General features: G+C 35.9%; 1 pseudogene; it reads right to left on the bottom strand.

Moving 5' to 3' along the window:
* Window positions 1-344: 344 nt before the first annotated feature.
* LOC140516737 (olfactory receptor 5W2-like) lies at window positions 345-12,833 on the bottom strand (annotated as a pseudogene).
* Between the last annotated feature and the right edge of the window lie 1,339 nt (window positions 12,834-14,172).

Raw genomic sequence — 14,172 nt, forward strand, 5'->3', positions numbered from 1 at the left:
CTGTATCTTCTTACATAGATGAAATAACACATCTAGTCAAAACATGATTTGGCTTCCCTAACACTTCATTATATGCATTATCTTTTTACATTTATATTCCCCTGGAAAAATTCATCCTTTACGAAATACTTGCATATACAGGCAATTGAGAGGTTTGTTGTAGAAAGAATTTCGGTTCAGATAGATGTTGGAATAGGCAAACTCTAGGGTCATTTTGCCTCTCTGAAATTCTGTGATCATGTGTATGTGACACAAAATTTGCAGGGGCTTTTGATGATTTCATTGGACCCCAGATTCCCAGTCTCTCCTCATGGTCTCCAAGTGAGTTCAGTAAAAGCATCAATTTAAAAACATATTTTGTTTCTCAGCTTTCCCAGGGCTTCCTCATCTTTGCTTCTCAAACTGTAAATCAAGGGATTTAACATGGGTATGACAAGAGTATAAAACAAAGAGGTCATTTTGTCTTGGTCTAGGGAATAGGCAGAACTTGGACTGAAGCATATAAAAAGGACAGTATCCTGGAAGATAGCAACAGTGGTTAAGTGGGAGATACAAGTTGAAAAGGCTTTGTATCTGCCCTCATTGGAGTGGATCTTCAACACAGACAAGATTACATAACAGTAAGAGGTAAGGACTCCTGAAATTGTGAGCATTTCAACGAAACCAAAGACAGTGAAGAGCAGCAACTCATTGACTTGGATATCAGAACAGGAGACTGATAAAAGAGGGGGCATATCACAGAAGAAACGGTTAATCTTATGTGAAGGATAAAGTAGAATGGAGCAGAGCATCCATCAACCCCACCATGTAGACACCAGCTATCAATAGGTTGCAAACCCAGCTAGACATATTTACTGTAGAAAGCAAAGGGTTTCTTATTGCCATGTAACAATCAAAAGCCATTACTGCTAAGAGCAGGCATTCAGAATCTGCAAAGGAACAGAAGATATAGAATTGTAGAGCACAATCAATGAAGGAAATAGATTTGTATTTGGCACAGAAGTCCACCAGCATCTTGGGACCAATAGCTGTGGAGTAGCAGAGATCACAGAAGGACATGTGACTAAGGAAAAAATACATGGGCAAATGGAAATGCGGGTCTATCCTGATTAAGATGATCATCCCAAGATTTGCTATAAGAATAACCAAATAAATGGTGAGAAAGAGAACAAAAAGGGCCACTTTTAGCTTGGGAGAACTAGTTATTCCCAAGAGGATGAACTCAGCTGGTATGAAGTAATTCCCCTCCACTATCCCTGCTTTGTTTGTTCTCTCCTCTCTTCTTTTGAAAATAAATCCAGAGAAATAGAAGAATAGGGTTTTTACTATTCTGTAAAGCTGATGGGCATAGTACTTTCAGAATGCTTCTCATCTGTAATATGGAGACAGACAGCTACTGTTCATTAATTACTGAATACCAAATGAAGATATTGAATTTTACGTTATCCACACAAGGATTCTCCAAAGAGGGAGGAAGACCAGAGAGGATTTTCAAAGTTCCCTTTGAGTTGTGCTTTAAGCTTTTAAAATATACTTTCGTTTCTAAAAACCTCATGAATTGTGTACTGGAAAGAGCATTTTTTTTAACAGCTTAGGAAACTGAAACTCAAGTAGATTGGATGATTACCCTCTGGACATCCTAAACCAAGGTCTTTTGGAAGTAAATCTGGGCTGTATCTGCAATTTCATTTCAGTAACAATAGTAATAGTGATGATTCTAATTATAATAATCCATTGAAGAACAAAGATTACATTTTCAAAAGTTTCCCATCTGAAACACTGATAGAGGTCAGTATTATTGCGATTTTAGGTCAATGATCTGATGATGCTATCTTCAAAATAGACTAAGTCAATTTAAATGTCATGTATTGAATCAGGTGCTAGACATGGATTATAGAATATCTGATGTGACAAGCTTCTTCAGAGATTTATTAGCTGTTGCCTTGGTCAAATCCGCTAAGAGTACTGATTATATACACACAGTTATATATGCATATATACACATGCATACATATATACATATGCATATATTCATGTATACATATGTATACATATATAGTATGCATACACGCATATATACAATCACATATATATAGATAAACATGTATTGTCCATGGTTGCATTACCAATTAGAGTTTGAGTTCCTGGACCTTGGACGGTTTTGTGCTTTTCTTTGTATCCCCAATCATCTATACATATATGTATATATATACACACACATACATATATGTATACACACATATATATATATATATATATATATACTATTGATATTATATTATTGAAATAATTTATATTTGTTATGCTCTGTAATATTGTCATTATTGACTACATAATACTATGTAAGATATATTATTATGTATCTTATATCATATATGTCATATTATAATATATCTTCTACAGTATAAATCTTATATATCGCACTATTGCATCAAAATGCAATTCACATATTATCTAAAGTAATAAATAAATATCACATATGTACGTGGGGGAGTTTGACTGTACATGTGCGTGTGTGTGTGTGTTTGCATGTGTGTATGTGTGTGTTATATTGGAGGTAATTATGAGAAGGATGATACATTCATTAAAGCGAATTTAAAAAGGTTTCTTTGGAGAATGTAGGGTTTCGACTGAGACTTGAAGGAAGTCTGGGAAGTCAGGAGATAGAGAAGAAGGGGTAGAGTATTCCTGGCATTGGAAGGTAACAGCAAAATTGCCCAGAGTCTTGTTCGAGGAAGAGTATGAGGTGAGTTATATTGGATCACAGAGTGACAACAACGACAGTAACATTTATACAACATTTTAAGGTTTACAAAATGCTTCTTTCATTCTCATAATCATGCTGGGAAATATTTGTTAGTATTATCTCAATTTCAGTTATGAAGTAACTGTGGCAGGCAGTAACTTCATTTGCTCAAGGTTATACAACGTGTAAGTGTATGAAGTTAAATTTGAACTCTAGTCTTCCTAACTCAAAATCTAGCAAGTGGTCTTCTGTGCCACTCAGCTGCCTTTGAGTAAATATATGGAAGTGAAGCATGAGAAGACTTGAAAGACAGGCATGGTGAAGTTATAATGACTTTCAAAACCTAGAAGATAATTTTTAATTGGTCTTTGAGGATAAGGAGAAACTCTAGGTTATTGGGTAAGAATTAAAGGTGACAACATCAGGAATTCCCTTTAGGAGTACCAATTTGACAGCCTATTGAAAGACGGACTGGATTTCCAAGGGCCTTGAATCAAAGAGATCAAGTATAAAGTAAGTTGCCAGAGTGCAGGACAAAAGTGTTGAGCACTTGTACCAAAGTGATGGCAGTTTCAGAGAAAAGAAATGAGTGTAGTGGAGAGATGAAGTAAAGGTGTAATCAACAGGAATTTTCAACTGAATGAACATTGATGGATAAAGGAGAGTGGAAAGTTAAGGCTAATATCTTAGGCAACATAGTAAAGATACTGGTGTCTTCAAAATAATAATATAGGAGGTGCAGAGGACTTGGGTTGAGTAAATGCATTTAGACTATTCTGATGTAGTTTATTGTTAGTCTTAAAAGTGATTATTGTGCAAGTGCTGAATAAATCTCAGGTTATGGCAGTTAAATTTCATAAAGATTTCTTAAATGGGTACTATGTACATGGTAAGTGACCAAATTTTTTATTAGGTAAAGAACTGGTCTCAGTTTGGAAGTTCTCCTTCTGCCACTCATTGGCTCTATGAAAATGGATAATTCAGGGAACTCTTCTGAGACTCAATTTGTTCAATTAAAAAAGTGGGGGAAGATAGTAATGAGATCATTCCTGTTAAGCTTTGTGCACTTTTTATTGAGCTTTTACTATTCCACACATTTAACAAATATTTCTAAGATGTCTAATATATGTTTGACAAGAAGGCTTGGTTTCTTCATGAATATGGTTCTGGTCTCAGAGATTTCTCATTGAAAATTCTCTCTATAATGACACACAAGTCACATCAACAAATCTGTTAGTGCCCACTTCAAGAATTATGATGTCAGTTTGTTCATCCTTTATTCTCCATTTTCCCCATTGTTTTCAGATAGTTCATATTTAAGTTTCTCTAACAATGCATCGCTGTTTTTCCAACTTTATGATAATACTTACTGTGTTAATTCTCATAATGGTGTGTGGTTCTAATCTTAATTTCTCCCAGTTTTGACAGGTAGGGTATGAGGGTGTACACATGAATGGACCTTTAACACCCAAGCAAAGGAAAGCTATGGAACATATGAGAAAAAGTGTAACTCACACAATGGAAGAAGAGATGGTCTTTGAGTCCTAGCATTTAAATTTGAGTCTATTTATGTTTAGAGACAGATTGTTTGGGGTGGAAGGTAGAGGGAACCATAAAGTAAACAGCACAGATGTTCAGAAAGGGGTGATTTTGCGTTTGTTGTGTGTGTGTGTGTGTGTGTGTGTTTGTGATGACTAGCACTTAAACTGGGGATGTGAATGGTTTACAGAGAAGACATGCATATGGAAAATAAGCAATCTATTCTTGTCTTTTATATGAGCAAAATATGTGATTTATAAGTTTTTGGAAAGTGGGACACATTAGAATATGTTTTCTAAAATTTTTTTGGAAGAAGCAAGAGCATATATGTAAAAGTAATTAAAATTAAAATTTATTAAAACAAAATGGTTTCATGAGATCCTACTACATATGAGGTAAGAAGTTGTATTCACTCCCTATTCAGAGCAGCTAAATTCTGATTCTTTAGGTACAAACACAAACTATGTTCTTTCTCATCAGTTTCAGTCACAATTATCAAGCTTCAGACAGAAAACATTATTCAGAAACCTCTAGAACTCACTCTTTTGTGTCCTTTGTCCTCTAATACGAGTGTTTTGAAATATCATCTCTTAAAAATTCTTAAACTTACCTTACAAAAGAAAGATTATATGCTCTTCACTGGACTCTGGTGGAGGGAAGACATTTTTATTGAGTGACATTTGGGACCTAAGATAGGAAACCTCCACTGCATCTTTAGTCTTTTGTGCAAACATGTGACCAATTTGCGAAATAGTTACCCCAAAAGGGAAAAAAAATTGTCTTCTCCTCTTTGAAAGATGCAGTAACGCAAATCAAGGTGAAGAGTGTAGTTGGGGACATCTTTTACCTTTTAATTCTACAGCACTTCCTCACATTGGATTGATGTCTGAATAGAAATCCCAATTTAAATTGCTTTTTTCTGTTGGAGATGAAGATGTGCATCAGAGATTTCATGGAAGTGAGGGGAGTGATGAGAGGAGTGGTGGAGAAGGTCAACAATCTTTCAACTGATTATGAAGCATTCCTCCTTAAACCTTGTAATATCTAATGAAACAATTCAATTTAATTTCAAACACATTTATTAAGCACTTACTACGTTCAGTGCGTTAAAGATAATAATTGTTCACATTTATGACGTTCATTAAGGCTAATCTATCACTTCATAATTATTGTTATCATTATATTGATTTCACATAACAATCTTGAATGGGAGATATCAAGTATTTTATTGTTATTTTTATTTTACAGATGAGGAAACTGAGTCTGCAAAAGGGTGCACCAAAGAATCATATATCATAAATCTAGAGCTGAACTGACTTCAGACCACTTGGTCCAGTCATTTCATTTTACATATGACCTGAGTTCATATCCTATCTTAGATCCCTACTTCCCTATGTGACCTTGGGCAAGACACTTATCTTTTCAAGCACCTACTTTGCTGAGTTGTAGTGATGAAAAATGATAATATGTATATAAAATATTTTCAAATATAAACCATTACATAAAAGATAGTGTAAAAATTTATGACTATTATGTTTTCAAATTATCCTAGTATGAAAGCCCCTGTATTTGAATAAATAAATAAACCCCTGTACTATTCAATAGAAAATTAACAAGACAATGTTCTGGCCTGAAGTCCTTTTATAAAATTCAATCCAGTTTCTACATCAAAGATTGGCGAGGAATTCTTGTCAAGAGAGGAATGGCAAGGTGACCAGCAAGTGCAGAACTCACTTGGAATAGACTCATTAACTATTCTCATTCCTCCAGCATATGTTAGATTGAATGCTCAGAGGAAAACAACGTTTTAGTTATTATTGCTCCTTTTAATGGATTAATGGTTATTAAATCTCCAACACTTTCTTAATGTTGACTGCTGGAATTTGTCTTTTTGTTCCAATTACTTTTAAATATTATGAAGACCTTTCTCGGTCACGGAGAGATTTAAATATTCTTTTTAATATCAAAATTTAAATAAAAAAATTTTAAAAAGAGATTTAAATTATAGGAGAATTCTGTTCTTTGACTCTTTTCAGTCATCAAAATGAAATAACACAGATAGAAAACATTAGAAACACAGAGTACTCTTTTTATTATATTTGTATATATAATATATATGGTATATTTATCTTATAATATATATTTTTATTTTATAATAATAATTTTATTTTATAATAAACAAATTATTTTATTAAAATATAATGATATTATTATATTCATTAATATATACATATATTTATATATCCTATATCTATTTATATATAAATATACTAAGCTATTTATATATACATGTATTACTAAATATATTTATTATATTTATCACTATTCTCTACTGTTCAGATACCAGAGGCATGATTTATCCTCCACTTCTCTAAATCCAGACATAGTAATCTCTCTAATCCCCCCAGACACCTGAATAGTAATATAATAGGGAATGCATATGCACATATACGTATATGTAAAAGCCTTGGAGATTTGTGATCCTAGGAAAGTCCCTTAAAATCTCTCAGTCTTGTTTATCTTTATGGTAAATAGAAAAACATCTGTATGATAAAATTATTTTGTTAATAAAAGAATGAATGTATTTAACACTATAAATGTTGTGGTGCTATACACGTGCTAGCTATTATGCTCGTATGAACCTCTACCTGCCTCCCACACCACTTTTCTGCCTTCCATCCTACTGAAGAGAGTCAAAATTTAATTTATTAATCATGATATATTTATATGGGGGGGGTTGTAGTGAATTTGAACTGAATCCCAAGAGTCATGTCTCTTAGGATGACAGTAAGTCAAAGGAAATTATGTAGGAAAAATGCATAAATAAGTTTGGGGATCATCATGTACGACCATGTATTTTTTTTTTATTATTTATTTTTACCACAGTTTATAACAGATGAAACAATTCAGACTTTTGCTCAGGTGATACTTCTTTTTAAAGCATTTACAATATGGACTACAAAAGAATTTTTTTTAAACATTAATCAAATGTTAACACAAATAATATTTATGTTGCTAACTTCACAAGCTCTTGACCTAATTGTCTCCACAGTATTACTAAGAATTAAAGGACCCTAGCTTATTGTTGTTGGTCTAAAGTCCTATGCCTAATAGCTTAATTTTAGACAACCTCGGATATTCCCCTACCCATAATCTATAATTGAATAGATCTGGTATTAAGCTTACAAACCTTTTGACTGTAGGAAATTGCCACCAATAGTAAGGACATTGCAGGGATACAATATCTCCCCAACTTCATGTCATTTCCAGGGAGGATTAGATTATCCACTTGCATTCAGTCAGGCTTAAAGTCTACCAGATGTCAGTGGGGAAATTGAGTCAGGAGAATCCCACCTCAGCCCATGCTGAACAGCCGCTCTCCCACCCTTCCCTTGAGATCACCTATACAGTTCATACCAGCATCTCATCAGCTTACTGGCATCATGGATTGGAGGCTCAGATCGCTTTTCTTGCTACCCATACCTGGAGTTAGACTCAGAAGAGTAGTCACTTAATAGTCCCATAGCATCTAAAAATGGCACCTTCTAATAACCAGGTTTCAAATATGATTATAGTTTCACTTTGGCTAAAGAGCATCTTTTGAGGCAAGTCTTAAGTGGCTGATATGCCTTTCTATACACGTTCTAGTTCCTGATTAAATGGCAGTCATCAAATCTATTACCCTTAAAACCTTGCCTTTTCCATCAATGCCAAATATTACCCAAGGTTCCCTTCCTCTAGGAAATTTGGACTGAAATTTTTTTCTCCAAACTAAAGATGTCATTGATTTATTCTCAGTAATTAATTCAGTCTATTATTTTAATACTAATTGCTTTTACCTCACTTTGCGACATGTCCAATTTTTCTCCCCATCACTCCTCTCCCCCCGCTTCCTAATACCTTGCATTCTGATTACTCCTTCCCTCAATGTACCCTCCCCTCCATCACACCCAACCCCTCTCCTATCCCCATCTTCTCTCTTTTCTTGCAGGGCAAGATAGATTTCCATACCCCTATCCCTGTAGTTCTTATTTCCCAATTATATGCAATAAAAATTCTCAATATTTGTTTCTAATACTTTGAATTCCAACTTCTCTCCCTCCTCCCTCCCTCCCCAGCCCTACTGAGAAGGCAAACAATTCAATACACACTAAATATGTATTGTTTTGCAAAAGAGTTCCATAGTAATCTTGTTGTGTAATACTAATTATATTGCCCTGTGACCTACCCTATCCCCCTTTATTTCCCCCCTACAATTAACCTTGTCCCTTCTCGAAAGTGTTTATTTCTCGTGACTCCCTTCTCCCATTTGCCCTCCCTTCTATCATTCCCCTCGATCCACTTGTCGCTTCCTCTCCTACTTTCCTATTGTGTGTATAAATTTTCGTATCAAATTTAGGGAGCATGTTATTCTCTTCTTCAGCCACACGTGGGGGGAGTATCTTCATTTTTCCCCCTCTCCCCTTCTCCCTTATCTCCTCCATTGAATAAGATTTTTCTTATCTCTTTTATGAGTTATAGCCTGCCCCATTCCATTACTCCCTTTCTCTTCCCGGAATTTTCCTCCCTCACCCATTAATTTTTATTTTATATTATTTCATTTTCTTTTGTGTGTGGATATCATCTCTTCTGATATAACATACCCTGTACTCTCTATCTATGTGTGTGTGTGTGTGTGTGTGTGTGTGTGCACAATCCCTCCAACTACCCAAATACTGAGAAAAGATTCAAGAGTTAAAAATATTTTCTTTCCATGTAGTAATGTAAAACAGTTCAGCTTTAGAGAGTCTTTTATGATTTTTCTTTTCTGTTTACCTTTTCATGCTTCTCTTGATTCTTGTCTTGGGAAGTCAGATTTTTAAATATGTGTCTGGTCTTTTCCTCAACATGAAATCTTTAAATTCTTCTATATCACTGAATGACCAGTATTTCCCTTGAAGTATTATCCTCAGATTTGCTGGGTAGGTGATTCTTGGTTTCAATCTCAGCTCCTTTGACTTCTGAAATATCCCATTCCAAGTCTTTTGATCTCTTAATGTTTAAGCTGCAAAATCCTGTGTTATCCTGATTGTATTTCCACAGCACTCAAATTGTTTCTTTCTAGCTGTTTGCAGTATTTTCTCCTTGATCTGGGAACTCTGAAATTTGGCCACAATATTCCTAGGAGTTTCTCTGTTCAGGTTTCTTTCTGGAGGTGATTGATGAATTCTTTCAATATTTATTTCACCCTCTGATTCCAGGAGATCAGGGAAGTTTTCCTTCATAATTTTACGGAAGATAATGTCTAGATCATGGCTTTCAGGTAGTCCAATAATTTTTTAACTTATTTCTCCTGGATCTATTTTCCAGGTGAGTTGTTTTTTCCAATGAGTTGTTGTACCTGATCTTCTATTTTTTCAAATTTTTGGTTTTGTTTGCTAACTTCTTGGTTTAACTCATAGTCATTCATTTCCCTGAACTCAATTCTCTCTTTCAACGAATTATTTTGCTCAGTGAGCTTTTGAACCTTCTCCATTTGGCTAATTCTGATTTTTCAAACCTCCTTCTACTCATTGGCTTTTTGGACCTCTTTTTCCAGTTGAGTTAGACTCTTTTTAAAGCTGTTATTTTCCTCAGCATTTTTTTTGGTTCTCCTTTAGTAAACTGCTAACTTGTTTTTTAAGGTCTTCTATTGCCTGAGACCAGTTTAAGTTCCCTTTGGAGGCAGAGGCCTTGACTTCCTCTGACAGTATGTCATGTTCTTCCTCATCTGAAAGGATGTGGGAAGACACCTGTTCCCCAGGAAAGTAACTTTCTATGGTGTTATTTTTCCCCTTTTTGGACATTTTTTCAGCCAGTTTCTTGACTTCTGAGTTTCCTTTCCACAACCACTTCACCTCCAGTTCCACCCAGCCAGCTCTTGAAGGCTAAGATTCAAATGAGCAGTTGCCAAGCCTTAGGGGGTTTTGGCGCAGGCGGGGCTGCTATTCAGTGTGAGAATTCAGTTCAGCTGCTCAGGTGGGGGCAGGGCCACCACTTGGGGCTCAGTCCCTTCAGGGGGTTTACGATGAGACCTTCAACAATGGATGCGGGCTACTGTCTGCTTTGGGAGCCCTTGTCTGCTGCTGCCTCTGCTGCTGCCTCCTGAGGGGGCCTGAGTTATGGGGACACCCTGCTCCCCTCTTGGCCAGCTGAAAAGACCCTCTCACTGACCTTTGGCACTTGTGGGTTGAGGAATTTGCGCTGCCACTGGAGATTCTGTCCCTGAAACCTGCTTGGATCTGCTTCTCTTGGTGCCACGTGGCCAAGGCAGCACTGGGCTCTGTTCCCAGGTCTGGTGCGAGATAGACCTTTTCCATTGGTTTTTCAGGTCTCTCTGGAACAGAAATCTCCTCCACTCCGTTGTTCTGTGGATTATGCTGCTCTAGAATTTGTTGAGAGTTCTTCTTTACAGGTATTTTATGGATTGTGGGGTAAGAGCTAAGCCTGTGTGTATCTTTCTACTCTGCCATGTTGGCTCCTCCCCTGGCATCTATTCATGACCATGTGTTTTGCTACTGCATTCTAAAATCTTCCAACACTCATCTCCCTCACTAAATCTATACATTTTACACTCCTGTTCATGGACATCTGACCTGCTGGTGACATGGTACCCTACGGCTTGCCATCTGCTCCATGAGTTACTTTTCTCATTTAGAATGTGAACTTGAGATCTAGGACTGCAATCTGTTGTTGTTGCAGTTTGACTCCCAGCGATTAGCACAATTCTTAGAACATAGCAAATATGGAACATCATTGCACTATTTTTATTCAAATGTAGACAAAAATATTTTACCCAGAATTATTGCATCTGTTTAAAACCAAAAATGCAATTATTTACATCTATATATTTGGGAGTACACTGTCAATAACATCAATCATTTTTATGTGCTTACTCTGTGACAGGTACTGCATTAAGCTCTGAGGATTCAAATATAAATATGAAAAAGAGTCTCTGGTATTAAGTAACCTACAACCTAAGGTGGGAAAGAAGAAATACAAAAAGAATTTAAAAAGAGAAGAAAATATGAAAATTGTATTGGAAAAATAGTTGATATGAAAAAAAACAAAAAAATATCAAGGAGAGATAATTTAAGAATTATTGGACAACCCAAAAGCTTTAATCTGAGCAAAAGTATAGATATGACATTTTAAGGAATCATCAAGGAAAACTACACCCTCATCTTACAGAATTAGAGAGTAAAACAGAAATTAAAGAATGCACTGATCACTTTATGAGTTTCCAAAATGAAAATGGTCAGAAATATCAGAGGCAAATTCCAGAGATTCCAGGTCAAGGAGGTAATTACTTCCCATAGTCAGAAAGAAACTCGTATAATATAATGGAACCAGAGTCAGGACCACACAAGATTTAGCAGCTATCACATAAAGCAATGGAGTGGTTGGAATATGATATTATGGAAGGCAAAGAAGGTAGAGTTACAACCAAAGATAACATACCCACTAAAACTTAACTTAATCATTCATAGGAAAAAATGGATTCTAATGAAAAACAGTACTTTAAGTATGCCTCTCTTTTGTAAGTCAATTTTATTTATAATTTTTGCTCAATTGTTGTTCAACAATTCAACTATGTTTGACTTTTTTTGAATCCATGCTCAAAGTACAGTAGGCCCTTCTATCATCCACTATACCTCAAAGCCTGTCCAGTCTTATGTCTGACCCTTTCTGGTTGGTTTTCCTTTGGGCTTCAATCATTTCCAACATCATGGTCTTTTCCAATGAGTTCTGTGTTCTTATTCTGTGGCCAAAATATTTCATCTTCAGCTTTCATATTTAATCTCCCAGTGAATAGTCTGAATTAATTTAAAGGTTTGTCTGATTTGGTCTCCTTGTTATCCAATGGACTCTCAGAAGTCTTCTCTTGCACCACAATTTTACGATATTGATTCGGTGACACCTAACTTTCTTTATACTCCAACTGGAACAGCCATACATTCCTTTGGGGAAAAGAAAAAAACAACAGCATAGCTTTGGCTAGGTAGACATTTGATGTCAAGACAATCATTCTGCTTTTTAGTGTTTTGTCCTGGTTTCTTCACTTTCCTTCAAGGAGAAGGGTCTTTTAATTTCATAGTGCCAATGAGTTTCTGCAGTGATAATTGAACCCAATACAAAATGTGACACTGCTTCCAAACTGTTTCATCCTCTCTTTGTCAGGAAGAGATCAGACTAATTATCAAGAACTTAGTTTTGTTTTGTTTTTTTATGGTAAGCTTCAGACAGCATTTCCACTATTCTAGTTCACCTTCATCAAGAGGTTTCCTCATTTTTCTTCATTGCCCTGGGAGTGGCATCATTTGCTTATCTGAGATAGTTTATATTTCTTAAAGTAACCTCAATTCCAGATTTTGGTCCATCCAACCTGGCATGTTGCAAATATACTCTCCATATAATTTAAATAAATAAGTTAACAGCCTTGTCATGCTCCTTTACCAATCTTAAACCTATCAGTAGCTCCATATTTGCTTTTAACTATTTCTTCTTGAATCACATCCAGGTCCTTCATGAGACAAGTAAGATGATATGCTACTCTTATCCTTTTGAAGACTTGTCATATTTTCTTGAGGTTTATACAGTCAAAGGCTTAAGTGTAGAAAATAAAGCAAAAGTAGATTTAATTTTCTGGACCTCTTTTTCTTTCTCCATAATCCAGCGAGTGTTCCCCATTTGGTCTCCATTTCCTCTGCCTTTTTGAAAGTCAGTCTGATCTTCTGGGTCTTCCTCTCCCAGTTTGATTTTATTTTTATTAAAGGGCCCATCCCTTGACTACCTACTCAAAGAAGACTATTCATTGAATGGGATGTATCTCACTCAACGTGAGAATGTGATAAGACCTTAACCTGAAAGGGCCAGGGTCTTACATTACATCCTGGGCTATCTCCATTGTTCCTGATGAACATCAGGCCACTGGACTCAGGAGAAGAAAGTGATGTTGATGACCTTGCACAGGCCTCCATCACTCAAATAAAAATCAACTGAAAGCACATCATCATCTTCTGTGGGGTACAACACCCTCATCAATGGATCAGAGACTCAGAGATATTAGCAAAAAGGGTACTTCTTTTGTTGACTTTTTAAAATCCACCGCTGACTTTTTAAAATCATCAGTCACATGAATCCTTCTGCCTTTCCTTATAAACTGATCATTTTAGACAAAGCATCTTGAATGGTTGGTGTAATTAGCTGCATCAGGAAGGGGAGGCACAGAGGGAGCAATATTATGCCACTAATAGCAATTAGCACGAACCATAGAATTTGTTTCCACCCACTTCCTCCAAACCAGGACCACCAAGAAGTGTTAAATGGTGATGGCCAAGTTTGAAACAGAACATGGGTCAATTTTCTAATATTCCTAGTGATTTCTTTTTCTGTGTTTCCATTGCCATCTATTTTCATACAGCATGTGGAGAGATTTAGCTTCTTACAACCTCCCCCTTTTCTTTTTTCTGTATTAAAATTTCATTTCCACACCGAAATACAATACCTCCTCACATTCTTTCCCCTATGAAATTTTCCTTTCATCTATCTCCCCTTTATATGAATATGGGAAGGGAGCAAAGTTGATCGACACATTCATAAATTACAAGGGGACAGTCCCTTTTCATAAATACAAATACGGAGATTCAAAATACAAAGGTATATAAATGAATTTTTCATTCAGAGGTTCCATCTCATATAGCTGTCTGGGGAAGAAGATTGATCATCTGACGCAGTTTTCTGGTCTGGGTGCTCGTTCAAGCTGTCTTCAGCACAACATCTCTCCATCTTCTTCCCTTTATCTTTTTGTAGAAATCCAGGTGTCCATTCTTCTACAAAACTGGCCTTGATACAATTTTAGATTACCA

This window comes from Notamacropus eugenii, chromosome Y (assembly GCF_028372415.1).
Source record: "Notamacropus eugenii isolate mMacEug1 chromosome Y, mMacEug1.pri_v2, whole genome shotgun sequence".
NCBI lineage: Eukaryota > Metazoa > Chordata > Mammalia > Diprotodontia > Macropodidae > Notamacropus > Notamacropus eugenii.